This window comes from Dromaius novaehollandiae, chromosome 3 (genome assembly GCF_036370855.1).
Source record: "Dromaius novaehollandiae isolate bDroNov1 chromosome 3, bDroNov1.hap1, whole genome shotgun sequence".
Lineage (NCBI taxonomy): Eukaryota > Metazoa > Chordata > Aves > Casuariiformes > Dromaiidae > Dromaius > Dromaius novaehollandiae.
This window is the reverse complement of record NC_088100.1, coordinates 106,498,256-106,513,486: the sequence shown is the minus strand read 5'-3', so window position 1 is coordinate 106,513,486 and position 15,231 is coordinate 106,498,256. Positions and strand designations below refer to the sequence as shown.

The 15,231-nt window shown below is 37.0% G+C and overlaps 1 long non-coding RNA gene across 1 annotated transcript; it reads right to left on the bottom strand.

Annotated features, from left to right (window-relative positions):
* Positions 1-430: 430 nt before the first annotated feature.
* Positions 431-13,166, bottom strand: LOC135327935 (uncharacterized). Its single transcript, XR_010388584.1, has 4 exons — positions 12,700-13,166; positions 2,609-2,739; positions 2,149-2,356; positions 431-1,772 (listed from the first exon to the last, which is right to left on the bottom strand). It is a non-coding gene; the product is annotated as an uncharacterized LOC135327935 (long non-coding RNA).
* Between the last annotated feature and the right edge of the window lie 2,065 nt (positions 13,167-15,231).

The following is a 15,231-nucleotide window of genomic DNA, read 5'->3' as shown; positions in this document are numbered from 1 at the left end:
AATCAATGGAAGCAGAGGACTTAGATAACCCACCTGTGCCCAGGTTCCTATTCCCATTGCCTGTGGGTTGTCCCTATCAACAAGCAGTGGTTTGCCTGGATCTCTGTGGAAGAGCAGATGTGAACAAGTATCCCATCCTCGCTTTGTTCTCCCATTGGCCTCATCAGCTATTCCACTGTTTAAGGGAAAACAGACTTACTTCATCATTTCATGTTTAGTGGGCCACTAAGAGAAGTGATAGACGAATTTTCAAAATCTTGGAATTGATTCTGGATAAGCTCTCAAATATTTGTAGCTTACATAAACCATTAAAACATCTGGGATCAACAAAATTGTCAATAAATCTCAAGCAATATGGATTTGTCATGACTTTCTTTCCATGTCCAGCTTCTGTTAGGTCCAGCAAAATTGTGAAACGATTCTTTCTCAGAGTATTTTGGCACACCTACTTTCAGCCCTAGATGGACTTTGGAAATGTACAATGTGAAAAATTAATGAATTGACTGCATGCTTCTGAACCTTGAAAGTTTTTCAATAGTGATTTTATTCTAGTCTTCATCAAAAGTGCAGTGTCTTCAGGTTTTGGAGTAGGTTAACATGGATACTCCATATTAGTTACCTTTTTTTGTGTGTGTTTATATGTACGGGACATTGCCCTTTTCTGTTCTGTTATCTAATTTCCTTCTATTGACTTAAATTCATCCCAAAGACCCCTTTCTTTCCACATGCAGCCCTTAAATTAAAAGATGTGAATAATTTAAATGAAGAAGCCATGCAGAAGCAAAGGAAAGCAGAGTATAAATTTATTAAATCTCTGAATAGCCTGATTTTTAGTTCAGTGTCTGAAACATCTGCTCATTATATCTTTTAGCTTAACATGGAAGAAGCATTACTTCATGAGGCTTGCAGATATTCCTGGCAGTAAAAACACAAATTGAAATAAAGCAGCAGTAGGATCTGGTGACTCAAGCACTGTGGGGAAGACAGAAAAACTGGGTCTTCCCCTCAGCAGTTCCAGGAACCTTTTCAGCTAAATCGCTGACTTCTGTTTTTCAGAGCAAATTGCTCAGAATTTGAGAAGCAAGCATTGTAAAATAAAGTATTATTTACGTATTTTTGTAGAATAGAAAAAGCTCAGGAGTTTTTTCAGGCAAATGCTTTTAAGAAAGGAACATGAAAGAGGAAATCCAAAGCAAGGAATTTTTTTTTCCTATAGAAGTGTTTCTACAAATAATACAGAATGTTTCCAAAGATTTCCATGTAACATCAGCAACATTTTAAGGCTAGAATTCTTAAAAGCAGTTAAGTCTATGCTTCATTTTTGAGTACATGTCCATCCATCTTCATGCTGCTAGTAGCTTAAGCACCTTAGCATTACTAATGGTATAAGCATGTGATTAAACATGGATGTAAGTCCTTTGCTGAGCTGCCTAAATAAGACTGTGTGATACACGATATGTTTCTTTATAGTTAAGTTACATATCCAGCCTCCTTTTTCACCATAGAAAAATGTTATTATGTTATCAGTGAGTCCACAGCCAGATATATAGGATCACTGCAAACAGTGAAAGCATTATTTCACAGCTGCCGCCTTAGTTAAAACTGCCATTGTCAGAAGCGCCTTTTGGAACGAAGTGGCTTTCTTTACTTCCCCTACTGCTGAGCCTTCGGCGTTGTTATCTCTCCAACAACAGGTTAAGATAACACGCTGGGATGCCCTTTCCTCTTGGGAAAGGATGTCTGTCCTGCTGTTCCCTCTGTAGTCACTGCAACTAAAAGAAATAGAGAAAAAGAGGGACACTTCTTTATAGGAAAGAAAAGAAATCTCATCTAAATCAGCAAAATAAACAAAATGCAACTACTGCTCGTAGTAAGCACTCAAATGAAATTTTTGCCGTTACTGTTAAAGAAAATCAGGCGGAAAAAATCCCATGAAGGCATTAGTCGTAATTTGCAAGTTAGGTTACAGCTGGATGAATCAGCCGAGATGACCTGAAGGCTTGCTGTCTCTGAAAAAGCTGTGCTGCGCTCTTTACTCATCCTTCTGCCTCTGCTGCTGGCCCGTGTGAAGGCTCAGGAGCTACCTGGCCTCTTTCTTGAGTCAATTCAGCCCCCTAAAGCAATTCACTTTTTTTAAAATTAGCTTACCAGTTCTTGGTGAGTTGAATCAGCTCAGGATTTGGCAGAAAAGTGCAGCGTGGCTGGTGCTGGGGAACGACTGTCTTCTCTCGGTATCAATGATAAATGAACTGGACTGTATCATCAAGCTATCCTTTGAGAGAACTTAATGCCTACATTTTGTGTGCCTGACCCTGCACTTGGGCTGTCTCTTTGATGGATTGCACATGTCTGATACCTGAAAAGGATAATTAAAAAAATCTACATGATGAGTGTACAGTAACCTAAATCTACCCAATAGGAGAACCTAAGAATACTGTCTTTGAAATACAATCTTTCTCCTGAGTTTAACTGTCTTTGTTTACTTGAGATTCAAGGCCAAAAAAACCCTCCTGAGTATAACTGTTCTTTCAAAGTACTTGGCAGGCTCAGCTTGCTCTTTTGGTGGTATGACGTCATCCATACAATGCTCAGGCCTAAGAGTACTTACCTCAGGAGCAAGAGGCCCACGTTTTGCGCCTGTGTCTCCATGAGGATGCCCCGTCCATCAGACTACTGTCCACTCTGCATGGATACTATTCCCTGTGGCTCTCTGTGCAAAGAAATGCAGATTCAAGAAGCCTGAAAGAGAGAGTAGGGATAAAAAACAAAAGCAAATCTCAGAGAAAAGTAGGTCTGGATTTGGTACATCTCTAGATAAAAATATTATACAATTAAGAAAAGCCTCAGTCCTGTACCCATGCTTAATTTTATACACTAAGTCTATTCACCATGTAAAGTTAAACAAATGCATAAGTGTTGTTAGAACTGAGGTCTGTCATACTAGTAGCAGATAGGCATGCCGTTTCCATAAGCCACAGTGGCAAATGCATCATTTAATAAAAAAGACTTTTGTTCATGTCTATTAAAAGAAACCTATAAATCCTCCAAATGGTACATTTAGGATTTGGTCCAAAAGTTACTTAAGCCGATGGAAAAGCTGTTATTGATTTTAATAGGTATTTATTATATTTGGCTATTCCTGCTGCCATCAGTCTTTCCCTCTCTGTCATCTCAACTGAGCTCCAGCCCCATCTCCTGTATCTTACCACTCTGTGGAAGGCATATGTTGTTTAAATGAGAGACCTGTTCATTAGCCTGTTTGAAACATGCCAAGCACATCCTGATCCTAACCAAATGCTGACGATGGTAATAGATGACATAACTACAGTAATAATAAAATACTGTGTTCAACCATGTTATACACTATTTTATTCCACAGTCAACAAAGAAGAGCATTTAACACATTGACAATAGGGATATATATGTCTAAGTCAAAGGGCTGATGTGAATATACCCTTCCTATTTTGTTGCAAAGTATTTTGCCTGTTGAGAGTAATTTCTTGTGCTAAAATGACTTTTTTGTTAATTCATTATTTCTTTACCCCTGGAAAGAGCAGTTGGAGTAAAACTCTTCTCTGAATGGTTCTGTTTTCATGAGATTGTGCAAACACAAACAAGGGATTATAAAAATTTGACAAGGAAGATAAGAATTTATCTTTCATTTTTCAAGGATTAGTCCTGGTTTTATAAACATAAATCAAAGCTTACAGGTTTCTTGTAAAAATTTTGTTAACGTTTACTGCATTTTCCCCTGTACTGTGGTTGAGACTTACAAACAGAGAAACGTGGTAGACATTTTTATTTTTCAGTCCCCATAAATGTCGTGACCAGTCACACCAACTATTTACTTCAGATTTCAAAATAGTTTGGGTTTTGATTCAGTCCTTTGCTTGACTTTAAGCAAGTACATATGTTTAAGTCCTTTGAAAATTACCCATTTTCTTAAACGCTTTACCCAACCAGATCTAGTTAATCATTCCAGCAACTCTCAGCTTCAGGTAGGTATCAATGACTAACTCCTAGGAATCTTGGCCCTGGGCTTAGATGATTGCAGAGGAATATGCCAGAATAACCTGCTTGTTGATTAGAGAGTTCCCTAGTGTATTCATGCAAACCCTGAGGACAGGAGACCCAGCTTTTCTTTGAAACTTTGGTGCCAAAGGGGAATTCACTTTATCTTTGCCTGAAAGGAGCCTTTATCTGTCCTTTCAGAGCCAAAGCAGAGTCATGCTTTTCTTGTAAAACAACAACAAGGGGCTACAGTATTGCTGGGAATGTGAGAGACCTGGGCTCAGCTCCCACTTCTGCCTCCAGCTGCTGCAAATCTGCATCTGTCACCCTCCTCCCCCCCTTGGAGCCCCTGGTCTTCTCCTCCTGTTAGAGCAGGGAGAGGGGCCCACTCCTGTAGCCAAGTCACTGGGGTACTCTCAGGGATAAGAGACACCAAGGTGCCCAGCCCTGCTTCATAGATGTGTCCTACAACTGGCAAACAGGATGTAAAATAGCCTCAAAAAAAAAAATTTGGACTTTGGTTTCTCTCCTGCCCCAGGGACTGCCATTGCCACTAGTCTACAAAATCATGTTTGCCTCTTTGGACTGACATCTGAGGAAATTCGAAAATTAATGTGCTAATGAAGGTAAATGTCTCTACAAAGAAGTCACAGCTAAGCAGGGGGTTTCAGGATCAGAGTTTTGGATTATCGTGTAATGGCCACATTAGCCATATAAATTCTCTTTCGCTCCTGATCATTGGATCTTTCAGTTCCCATCAACATATATGTGAACTGAAGATAATCATTTTCATTTAGGATTGCACTGTATATGACTGGGAATGTCATGAAGAGATAACATATCAAATCCATAATGTGAGATAATGAATTAAAATAACTGAAGTAAAAAAAAAAAAAAAAAACAAAAAAACAGAGCTTCGCCCTCATTTTGGCAATTTGGGGCTACTTTGTGATATAAGACAGATTTTCCTTTCCCAAATAAACTTGCCTAAAGTTCTGCCATAATCATCAAAACTGTTCTAAAATATAAAGGAGGTACTTCCAAGGAGCTGAGAAAAACTGTAAAAGAAAAAAAAAAAAGGTGATGTTGATACTTGAATGAGCATCTCACACTTACATTTTTCCTTCATCATTCTGAGAATAGCTGCTGTGTACCCTGAATTTTCTGAGAGCATAGAGTGACTTTTTTCACTCAGTCACTGTTTTTCTCACAGCCATAATGAAAGAGGGAAATAATGCATACTGTCTCTCTCTTTCTCTCTCTAACAGCTCCTTAGGGAGCTCCATCATACCTGAGTTTATGAGCCTTGGATCATCTACGGCCAGTGGCTTTAGTAATAAACAGAGTGGAAATGTTCTTCATCAGAGTTCAAAGTGAATTTATACCAGCTCCTGCCAGACGTTGTTCCCCCCCGGCCTCTCAGCATTTTGCTGTAATAACTTCCTTTGAATGGAAAGAATAGAGAAAGAAAGGCAGCTTGCACATCTTTAAATTGTGTCTTGAAATATTGCAAGCTCTGTAATTGAAGGTCATTCGGATGGTTTTACAGTGTGGCTTTTCAGGTTCTTTTGCCACGCTGGAAGCATGGGCCATGGGAATCACATGCAATGTGTGCATAAAGACCACATAACAGAGCTGTAGGTCTACATTTCAAGGCAAGACTGTAGCTTTGTATTATCGATCATCATCTTTGAAAAACATCTTCAGTTGGGCAAGGTCTGAAAGTCTGAATCTTATTACCTAATCAAAGGTTGTGCAATCCCACTGTACGTACCACTGGAAAAGCACCCTGATACATACCAAAAACAGGAATAACCAAAAAGATGCTATTAGCTGAATCTACTTCATCTTCTAAAGACATTTAAAACTATAAAAACTCTGCACCCTCCTGAATGTGCATGAGCTTAAATAGCTCCATTCATTTATTTTCAAATCTTGGAAATTAATTGTGGAATCTCTTTTTGTGGGTTGTGTGGTGAAATCATAGCACTTGAAGGAACAAATTTTTTAAAACACTTGTTGGACCCAGAGGACCGGCTTGATTATTTTTATCCGGAGTATAAAAATACCAGACATGTATTTTTATCTCCCTTTGAAGGAATCTGTGGATCAGAAGGTGGGTAATACTTTCAAAGATTTTTGAGAAGTGAGAATTATAGACACTTCAGAGAATTACTTATATCCCTCTAATAAATTCTCATGAGGTTTGTCTGAAGATGGTGGAGGTTCAGAGAAGGCCATAAAAGTGCCTAGGGGACATCATAGTAACACTTTTTTCCCCCTGCAAGAACCAGTGGGATAATGGGGAGCACAGAAGAAACGGCACATATTATGTAATACCCCCCAACAGACTGCAGATGTGTGAACTAGTTTAAAAGTTTTATTAGGGCTTTTATTAGACTGTGATACAGTCCCAGCCTCTTTACAGTTGTCAGCTTAGCTGGTTTCTCACAAGTTATAACAAATTAAAAATACCTAGTGTTTAAGCTATTCTACACCAGGGATGAGGGAGAGGGGAAGTCCCAAACAAAAAATGTTTTGGATGCTTATGTAGCCAGGTTCCTCCTGTACCTTGTGATTCTACCTGTGAGACCCATGGCATCACTCATGGCTACTTCACTGCTGTGTAGCAGCAATAGAGTTTAAACCTAAGGAACATCTTCTTGAATCCTTGCTGATTCTGTAATTGCTCTTTGAAACATTGATAATGTAACACTTAGGTAGTTTTGTATTACGCCAGTTATGTATTTATCTTTGTGTAATATTAATGTAATCAACAGCTTTAGTATCTGAAGTCTTCTCTCAATCTAAAATAGATGAAAAGATATAATTGTACTACCAAATGTTGTTTGATTTATGTATCTTGTTCCTGTCTAAGTGAAGTAGTCCTAACAAGTATCGGAGCTGACATGTCTCCATGCTTGGCTTTGGTCTCCGTGACTTCACTGTCAGCCAGGGAGCTGAGCTGCTGTAGTGGGCATTTGATATGGAGGGGGCATGTGGGAGAGATCTCCCAGCTGGCAAGGAGGCAGTGAGAACGGACAGTAGCTGACCGTCTCCCATAACACAGGAACTAAGGGAAGCCAAAAACGATCAGGCGACAGGTTCTAAAATAAGTAAAAACCCAACATTTGCTCATTCTGCATACAGTTAAACAGTGAAACTCTTTTCTATAGAGTCCGTAGTTACCAAAATTTTACGTATGTTCAGAATCATTAGATAAATCAATCAGAGAAAGAGTCATTGGAGATAATAAAAAATACCAGGATACAGCCTCAGGCTCAAAAGTTCATAAGTCCTAGGCTATTAGAAGCTAGCTATACTGAAGAGACATCATGTTATCTTTATATATACACAGGCCTCTGCAGGGAATGGGATTGCAGAATATATGGACCCTTGGGTTGATCCATTATTATCTTCTATATACTGACAACTGAACACAACCAAATCTGAAAATCCTTTGATTGTTGTACCTTCATGCACTTAATAATACTTATTAAAGCATTGTTGAAAAAAAAATGCAGAAAATCTCCTGCTGTCTTCAGATGTTCTTAAAATTGGACTGCTTCCTATAGTTCAGTTCAGACAGATAAAGATGTCTGATTTCAGCATGGAAACCACAGTGGGAGAGCCAGAAAGAATCAGAGCAGATGGGGAAAGAGTGGCAAAAAAAAAGAGTGAAGGCAGCAACACTCGCAGGGACTATGAGTAAGGAGATGGATTGGTTGGCCTCTTTGAGCACTTTTCCAGTCCCGAGCAGAACTGCTCCAAGTACCCATCCCTCTCTTTTCAACCCTATCATTGGCCTTAGCAGCAGGAAAAGAATACATCCCCTGGGCCCATTTTTGCATTTAATTTAAGCCTTTCATTGTAAAAGCAATGCAAACTGGCTTTAATATAAATGAGAATTGAGTGTGGCACATGTCATTATGAAATCACATGGGGCCACAGTGAAATTTGATATATTACTACACACATTCATTAAATCAGATCACTTTAGAACCTGATTATGTTTTTAAACAAATTTTGCGAATGAGCTGTAATATTTTTATATCCACTCAATGCTTTTCAGCCCAAAGCACTTAACAAGCTTAAAGTCCTGGAGCACGAACCAGCCGTTGTTCTGTGCGTGAGCAGCACCTGGCACAATGGGAGCTGGTCCGTTACTCAAGTTCCCATGTGTTGCTACAATAACAATACCACCAGTAATAAGAAGAGTAGAATCGAAATCCTGCCATTTCTGGGGAAGGAGATATTAAATAAAGAAGGAAAGTTTTGTTTGAATGAATGAGGCAAATCTTAATTTTTAATGAATAGTTACAAAAAGTAACTGGAGTCCCAGCTAAGGAGAAAAGTTATGGATTATAAGGTCTGATCTAAAAGATCCACCTCATTCACATGGATAATAGCCTATTTGTGATTAAGCCTATTTTGACAACAACAAAACATGTTTCTAAATAAGGCAAATCTCTCAAATGTGTGTATTTTACTAGTCAGTGAAGATACAGGTATACATACTTATTTACACTATAGAGCTATGCATTAACAGATAGTATTTCGGTCATGAAGGATTTCTGACCCTATGTTTTTTACAGATATAAATATATACTATAAATTTTATATATATATATATATATATATATAAAATGTATTTTTAAAAAACACAATATATAAGTATGTATTACTCACTTATGTTTGGAAGTAAATATGATTTCTTATAAAGATTCTGATTAAATGTTCCAATCAATATTCTGTCTAAACTGCCAAATCATTACACAGAGCTTTGCAATAGAAGGTCAGAACCTGTGTCCCTTTGTAACCAAGGTCTGGTGAGGAGGAGTACACAAATGGAGTGGGTTATATGCAAATTGGACCACTTGCAATTGGGCCACAAATGTAATTTGGACCATATTAAATGGTGATTTAGGCTCAATTCTCTTAGTGTTTTCCACTTTGGTGCCTGGGGAGGTAAGCTGAAGAACATAACAAACATGGGCATAGTTTGGTGAGGTAACAGGCCACTGGATGTCATTATTTCTCCATCTGTGAAGCTGGAGCAAGTCTTCTCTAGAGATGGAAAATATGGCTCTTACAGAAGGTAGCTGAGTTTGATTTTGAATGTTCTTGGTAGTTTGGAATGCTTCTTTTTAATTTAAAATAGCCTTCCAAAGTCAGACTTCTTCATGAGTCAGTGGAAACATATACATCCCTCTGCAAATGCAAGCAAAAACTTTGAATGGTCTAGTTTTGGTACAAATTGGTCAGTCTTCAAATGCCTTGACTAATAAGACCAGACTCCCTCAACCCTCCAGGCTGCTCAGACACTTTTTGTCTTCACTAAGCCTTCCTTCCCTAGTGACTTTAGAGCAGCCAGGTATAAGGTAATACAAAAGTAGATTAGAAAATAAGTATAACTTTAGTTAAAAATTTATTGGAGAAACTGAAATCTTGTCATTAAGATTCTGGAGTCTTCATTCCTACAGCAACCAGCACTCCTCTGTATTTCAGTGTAATACCGAGTTCATGAGCAAGATGGAAAGCACCAAAATACTAAGTATCACACTTAGTTACTACACAGGCATTTCCTTTATGAAAACACTGGTAAGTACTGCTGATGGCTACATTAAAAGTCAGGCATTCAATTTATGTCTTTTATTTTTCTGGTCTGAGACATCAGTAAATTACCAGAAGCTCATGTATTTCTCCTCTGTTAATGGCTTTCTGCACTGGACCAGTAATTACCAGAAAATTGCTCCATTCCCTCCATTATCATCATTAATATACCTCATCAATTTGAGCATCAATAAAGAAAAATTTCCTACATGTTTTCCTTATTTTTATTTTCAGAGCTCAAGCAGTGAGCTATATTATATTATATTCTGTACTAGCAGGATTACTGATTTTTATATGCCAGTTCCTTTTACCTTTTCTACTCTACTATTGTATATATGAAGTGTAGCTACACCACAGTCACTGAATATCCGCCACTGATGGCATCATCTGACAACAATGGGTTGGCACAGGCAAAGCCAAAGGATTTCTTTGGCCCACAGAATTTTCATGTTTTAAAAGAAAACAAAGGAAGAACCCAGCTTAATATCCAGCTTTCAGAAAGAAGTATTGCTTCCTACTCCTGACATGATCAAAAGATCTTAGAAGCAGCTATGGAAAACCTTTGAAAGTACAACATAGTGAAGGGCCTCTACGTGGTCTACGAAAGCTCAGGAATTAGTATTAATGAAATATACATGTTCAAGTGGAATATATTGTCCTGTCAAATAAGCATGTTTGATATAAACATTTCTTATATGTATATACTGAATATATATATATATATATTCAAATACATATTTCAAGCTATAACTGCAGCTAGAGTTCCCTAAAATATGTCCATCCTTGGAACAAGTGGTTTGCTCGGGGTTCAAAAATAGCAATGAAATTTGGTGTATTTATAAAATAATATTTGATCTTGTGAACAAAATCATGTATCTATGATGTCTCTAGAAAGGCAAGAAGTTTTGAAGGTAGTCAAAGCTTAGGGTTATTAATTGATTTTATTGAAAATGAAAAAAAAATCTTTAAAGTGTTATTTTTTCCTTGGAAAATTCCACAAGAACTAAAACACAGCCCCCAACCATCTCCACATGTGACTTATTTGAGTTAAACTGCGTGGAATTAAATCTTAGCAAGGGACCAATCTAAAATCTATAGAAATCTCTGGGACCCTTTCTATTAATTTCAGTGGTCTTTTGATCAGGCCTTACATGAAGAAACACATTTATGAGTCCCAAAGATGGAACTCATTAAAATATATTTCATTTATTATACATGTGTAATTTAAATGATTTTATACTTTATAATGCCCTAGGAAAATATAATATTTTATGTTACATAAAGATAGGGAAGTTACAGTAATACAGGAATCTGGAGAAAAATATTTGCTGGTACAAATAAACATTGTTCTATTACCTACTTAAAGGTTACATCATTTGTAATAACAAAAGATAAAGCCATGTGTTTGCTCTTGAAAGCACAAGTGTGATCATCAGGTTTAGGTACATGCTATAAATATGACTTAGTTAAAATATGGCTCAGCAAGATCCTACTGGGGAAAGCAGGTTGAGAACATTTGAAGTATTTCTTACTTGATTAAACCAAAACCTCCCAACATCCCACCCTTAGTTCATGACATCATTGAATGTGTCTAAAACCTTTCTGTAAAAGATGTCTGCCACCATGCAAGAGGTAAGTTGTTCAGCTTCATGGATAATACTTTTGTGGAGCAAAGAATAAGGGTTTTTCTGCCATGGTCTAATAGCTTAAGACAATTAGTTCCACAATACATAATGTGTCTTGGGCACATCCCTACACAGCAGGAATGCAGAGCTTGACTGTAAAATGACAACAGAGGCTATCGTGATCAAATAGCTTCCGCAGAGCCTTATGTGAAATCACTGAAAGGTAATGGCATAACAACAGCTTTTTAAGCTTGCTTTGCCCCTTCCTCTCCTTTGGAGCTGCCATGCCAGGAATTTGTTAGGCGGATGGACCTCTATTATTGTTCGATTCCTATATTCTGCCATGGGCACTAGCTTTGCGAAAAAGGCTCTCCTGCTACGCAGACAGGAGAGATGGGGTTGCCAAACTTCTTCTGTTTTCTACTAATTTCTACAGAAGACAGCTGATAGCATGGGATGCTTATGTATTTGCCGTTTTACAGCTGTTTTGATAGATTGCCTTTTGTAAGCAATGGTTATTTTATAAAGTCCTGAAAATCAACTCCACAGCCCATAGATCATACCAGAATTGCTGGCATTATTATACTTTCTGCTCTATAGAAAGAAAAGTTCGTGGCAAGTCTTTTGAATTTGCAAGCAGAAAAACTGTTAGCCACAAAGTTGGGGGGCTTACTGAAAGAAAAAAAAAAGAACGGAACTATTTTCTTTGTGTCAGAGATGCAGTAATAGCAGGACTATCATTAAATGAAAATGGGAACGAGAAACTGACTACAACTCAACCATTCAAAAACAGAAGACCAAAGTCAAAGACATTCTTATTCATTGACAGTCTATTTAATATCCAAGGCAAAGCTTTCTTGGCAAAAGCAGGATTTCACCCCCTCAGATCATGATCATTGGGAATGATTCACAGAACTTACTCAGAAATGGATATTAAACACATGCATTAAACTTTGGGGAGCAGTATTCAGTTGAGCATTTATTTCAATCTTTGTAGGCATCAATGCAACAATTGTGTGGAAATTTAGTTTATGTCAAATTTTAACAATTTTGGCCCTGACCCTCCAAGTGGATATTTTACTTTACACCTCAGCAATCACAGTCTTCCCATTGACTTAACAGAATTTGGACTGGGTTCAAAATTTGCATGTAAGGTAAAAAAGCACTGTAGAGAACATTTTAACTTTCTTCCTCCTTTTTTTTATTGTTGTAATTTTAAGGTAAGGAACAAAAGAAACTCTTTCAGAACTCTAGGTGTATGTGTTGCTACCCCCCCCCCCCAAAAAAAAAAAAAGAAACCCACATATTTTCAAAACTTAAGAAAGAAGGATAGTTCAGAGGTATACTTGATGATTCACAGTGGAAATGTTATGCTGTCTGTGTGAAAACTATTACTAAGTTTACTTTTAGGGAGGTTGAACTGTAATTAAAGAAAAGAAACCAGACTTACAGGCAGTTTAGATGTGCTCAATGATCAGGTGCCAATGCTCAGCATCTATCTGTTGTAGAGACTCCAAAGCAGTGATTTGCAATACTTTCCGTATTAAGACCCTGAAAAAACATTTTTTCTTAGTACTCCATGTCACATTAGAGAGTGAGTTGTGTTCACGTCACCTGTCATATCACAAACTCTTTTCTGCACTGTTCATACTTGAATAGATTTTTGTGTATGCCTCCGTCTACATCGGAAAGATTTACAGATATCTACAGAGAAAATATTGGAAAAAGACAAGAATATAAGAATAAGAAAATAAGAAATCCTATCTTTAAAATGGATATGAAAAGAATAAATTTCTGAACCCATGTTGTTGTTCCTCTTCAACTTCAAAGTAAAAATTAACAAGTAAAAAATCTTTGAAAGAAATAAATTCTTGAAGAGTTCTAATGTACTTAATATAAACTGAAAAAGAAAAAAAATCCTTTGAGTCTTTAAAATAATATTAGTTTTGTATGTCAGTTTTTCTTTAACATCAACTTTTTTGACTCTTTTATTGAAACTTCAACAGACAGTAGCTTATTTTTCCACAGACTTAAGCACCTGAGATTTTTGGCTAATGGATATAAGACCAGTAAAATTTCCTATAAAATGTAACTTTATATGAGAATTTACATGATGTTTATAGAATATATTCCAACATTTGCTTTTGAAAAAGCAAACTTCTTGGTATTTGTAGGAAGAACATCAGCTGCATTGCCATGCAAAAATGAGAATGATCAGCCGATGAATACAAATAAACAGAGGTATTTTCTCTGGAGTCACCACTTGCTTCCTAAGTATCTTTATTTCCCACTTAAAGATCAATAAATACCAGGCCCAAAACTGAATGAAATCCTTTTTCTTGCCTTTAATGAGCTATAGATTGGACCTTAAATCTGAAGAAAAATATGAACAAAGTTATATTTTAGGAGAAATTTCTGGACAGAATATCTTTTGCAAAATACTGACAAACCTGCTCTTGTCATTCTTCATTATGCATAATTTTAGGAAAAAGATCAACCAGTGGTTATGGATTCATAAATATTAGATAGCTAAAGGCTGGACTATGCTGGAGTATGCTCATCTTAACGAAAATGAATAAGGACAGTGTTTCAGAGCCAAATTTGGCAGAAAGAAGGATATGTTGGTACTGAATTCATCCTCCAGAAGGAAATAGGCCTAAATAATCAAAATAATATGCTTCCTGTAAATAGTCTATTTTAATTATTAACAAAATCCCCTACGACAATATACTTCTTTCAAAGAAGATCATCCTCAAGTTTAATTACACTCCGCCAATTAGTATTTTTAGCACAAGATCTTACTCAGACAGCGAGAAATGGGAAAGCAAGCTATACATACAAAAAAAAGAATTGCGAAGGTAAGAAACTTCTGCTTCAAGAAAACTTACAGTGTCTATCAATTGGGTCTTCTGCATAAAAGCTTCTGAGGAAGAGCAGACTGAATAAAAACAAGTGTGGATTTTCTAACAGTAGGAGTCATGTTTACTTCCTTGTTTGTGCTTTACTCCAAGCTTACTAAAAAAAAACATTGTTACTTGCAAACAGGCATACATTTTGTAAATTTTTACCAAAAAACATATCCACAGCTTATTTTGATATTCTGGCCTCCCTGAAGCCAAAAGGAGATTGGACATTAAATTCACTGAGGTAAAATTCATCCTGAAAGCTTACTGCCTTGAACTGAACCATGTCTATCCTTGTTCACAGCAACCTGAATCTGGAAGTCGGGGTTTTATATCACAGAAGATGTTTGTGGAGTCCTTCCTCATTACAAGCAATCAATAGACTGATTAGTATGTGACGTGTTCTTTTATGTGCCTTCATTTTAGTGTCTATTTTTAAAAGGTATTATTTTCAGGAAACGCTGAATATTTGAGTATATTTTTCTTTAATTTTTCCTCAAGCTGAGCACCTAACTCACCAGTCACTTTGCAGATACCATTTCTGGGAAACCAAAGTATCAGAGTAATATCAACCAAGGAGTGTTTATGGATTTCCTTTCTTCTAATCTCATCCTATAGGATGGTGAGCACTAAATCTGAGGCACTAAAATCAGCTCATCTCAAGTCACCACATTTCATTGTATACAATTCAGAAGAAGTCAGGATTGCTCAAACTGATATCAAGTCAACATACATTTCTCCTTTCTCTTTTCTCCTCACAACTCATTGTCACTGTTCTGCAGTTCTGCTTCTGCACATGTTTTAATCTTCCATTACTTCATTAAATATCATTTACCAAAGCTGTTCTTCTGCTTAATGAGAGTGCTTACCATTATTTAAGATTTGCACCAATGTATTTGAAAAGAATGGCTCAATATGATAACAAACAGACATTGATCAGAATGGGAGCTGAACTGGAATGTGTTCAAACAGCCTTGGCTCCTCCATGCTGAGGCTTATGTATGGATTATTTCTGCTCCTTCATAAGTAATGCAAATAGATAAAAGTAGATTAGTCCTCAGTTGAAGTCAAAGCATCTG